This window comes from Dermacentor variabilis, chromosome 3 (genome assembly GCF_050947875.1).
Source record: "Dermacentor variabilis isolate Ectoservices chromosome 3, ASM5094787v1, whole genome shotgun sequence".
Classification (NCBI taxonomy): Eukaryota; Metazoa; Arthropoda; class Arachnida; order Ixodida; family Ixodidae; genus Dermacentor; species Dermacentor variabilis.
The window spans coordinates 53,304,151-53,307,026 of record NC_134570.1 but is presented as its reverse complement, the minus strand read 5'-3'; the positions used below and the strand labels follow the sequence as shown (position 1 = coordinate 53,307,026).

Below are 2,876 nucleotides of genomic sequence, written 5' to 3'. Positions count from 1 at the left end.
TAGGTTGTTTTTGCAACGAGAATTCATCCTTTAAGCAACCAGAACAAATACCTACAACAGCAGCTTCCCAACAAACCCTCGACGAGCCGTAAATGTTTACGCCTTCTAGCTGGATAGTGCATTTATCATGCTAAATGAACGTACGTCTGCTGATAAGAAGGGGGTGAAATTACGTGTCGTTCGGTTTTATCACACTACGGGTGAATTTGGAACGCAAGTACGATGCACGCTTCATGCATTGTGGTAAGGATCGGGCGTCATAATGACCAGTTCGCAGACAACCTTCTCCACCCTCGTACTGTTTGTTATGTCTAGCCAAGGAGTAACCTTCTTGTGTCAAGCGCTGCATGGAACTACATCGCTCTCCGCTGTGCCAAACCAGTCGGACGACCGGCCTCTTTAGGAACAGATAACTATACATGAAAACAGAAGGCCATGTAAGCATTAGTGTGCTTACTGCGATCTACAGGCCTGTGTGAACGCATGTAATATGAATGCCGTACTATGTTTTGTAGTTTCTTGCCCCATATTTCTTCCGTCCGCTTTTACAACACCTGTGAAGCGTAACAAGCCGAAAACCCTTCTCTCTAAACACCTCGCCCCATCAGCTACCCGTCTTCTGAGTTTAATCGGCTTTAAGTTCTTCCATATACTAGTACTGCGCTACATTCTTTTGTACTGACCTCATTTGTTTTTGTTATGAGGATCAGCATTATTTGCCTTCTTCTCGACTTAGCTTCGTCGACTTGATTTTATATTGTAAGCGCCTCTATTAGCCCTTCCCGAGGTTTATTTTTTTCCTTCGCTGCAGTCATCTAGCCACAGATCTCAATATCGCTTCGCGAAGCCTGTGGCCACTACGGCACCATTTTTACTGAGTCACCGCTCGACTTATAGGAACTGGACAACTTATTTCAGAAATAATTAAGCCACTTCGCGAAGCTCTCGTCCGTTCCAGTTACGTGGCGAATACTTTCGAACTTCGACTTCGATGTCCGCAACACTGGGTATTCCACAGACACACTTGTTCAAAACAATATCTCTCTTCGTCGATGATAAAATACACCTAGGCTTCCCTATTACAACAGAATCGATTTACTTCAAGTTTTATCCTTCAAAGTTACTTCGATTTCATTCAGTGCAGCTAGCCGCACGAGCCTCGCACTCCTGGCTTTTCAACTTACCCGCTTTTGCTTTTTTTAGCTCAATGTACCCCGACATCCATCTATTTCTTCAACTATATGACTGGATTATGTTTTTCAGTTGTCCCTAGGTTGCTTTCTTCTCCCGCCACTGAAACAAAATACCTACATATACTCAGTTCAGTTGGATTCGATTCAGCTTTATTTTTATTGAATACAAGGGGAAAGCAGCCGCATACGAGCTACTGCACTGAGCAGCTTGACAGAGTTGTCGTCTGAGTTATCTGAGGTGTCCACTTTCACTCGAAAGTGTTCGCGGCCGTAACTTTCATGTTCAAGCGCAGAGCACACTTGAAGTTATGGTGCATCAAGCACTGTGAATAAAAGGAGTAAGCAGCCGCATACCAGCTACCACACTGAACAGCTTGACGGAGTTGTCTTCTGAGTTATCTGAGGTGTCCACTTTCACTCTAAGGTATTCGAGCACGTAACTTTCATGTTCATGCGCAGAGCACACTTGAAGTTATGGTGCATCAAGCACTGTGAATAAAAGGAGCACGCAGCCGCATACCAGCTACTGCACTGAACAGCTTGCCAGAGTTCTCGCCTGAGTTATCTGAGGTGTCCTCTTTCACTCGAAGGTGTTCGCGAACGTAACTTGCATGTTCAGGCGCAGAACACACTCGAAATTATGGTGCATCAAGCACTGTGAGTCAGGCTTCAGAAGGGCGCTGTGCCAGCTGCTCCTCAATCTCCCGAGTGACGCTGATTCCCTTCGTGACACATAAATATGAGCATAAGATCGCTGCCAGGTATAAAGGGGAGAGAGGTGACTTTCTCAACCCAACCCCACGTGCTTTGACGTAAATCGGTACCGCTACTGCGCTTATAAAATTGAGCGTGCACTAAGCACCTCCCCCCCCCCCCAACTCCCCGCCCTCTCTTCCTCCTTAAACAGCGACGCTGTACATGGCTCGTTTCCAGCGGATCTACGTCCGTAGACCAAAAACCGTGGACCGATCCCGAAGATGGCGCAATGCCGAGTCGACTCGCGGCGTGGGTGAAGCAGGCTTGAAGCACTCCGCCAACTTGCAAAAGTAAGCTTAATATCTCGGGTCCAAATACAAGCCATGTTACACATTAAGCTTATAACAACAGATACTACAGTTTGACGCGCGTCGGATATGTCTACGTTTGCATCACCCTCTCATTGTCCCCGTTCCAAGTGCTTGCGCCCATCACCCTTCTTTTTCCACTCTCCCGTGGCGGAGGTCCCGTCGAAACGTCACGCGTGTCTAATTTCCTGCGGCTCCTCGGGGCGGCGGTGCCATCCTCCACGCGAATTAATATAAAAATCACGGTAAACGAGTTCGTACCTGCGTTGAAAATTCTGTGTCACCTCTGTTTCCTATGTTAAAGAGCTTTGCTGGTTATCGACCTTCGCAGAGTGGAATGGCTCATAATTTTTTTTCTTTCTCTCTTTCCTTCTTTTTTTTCGGTACGATGAGCCTGGTTATGGCATATATATTTGCAAGGGTTTAAGGCTGGTTGAAATGGACAGATTACCAGGAATCTGCAAGGGCAGAGAATGATGGAAAAGGGAGATCTGTACACTTCGATTGTTATTTTTAAATTGTACGCAATTTCCGCCTTTTCCCTCTACGTTCTGTTACTTGATTTTCCTTCCTCGTGCTTACATTAGCGCCTTTTCCATCAACCAAATTCTGAAACATT

The 2,876-nt window shown here is 46.2% G+C and overlaps 1 pseudogene; it reads right to left on the bottom strand.

Annotated features, from left to right (window-relative positions):
* Nucleotides 1–2,148: 2,148 nt before the first annotated feature.
* Nucleotides 2,149–2,328, bottom strand: LOC142576827 (U2 spliceosomal RNA; annotated as a pseudogene).
* Between the last annotated feature and the right edge of the window lie 548 nt (nt 2,329–2,876).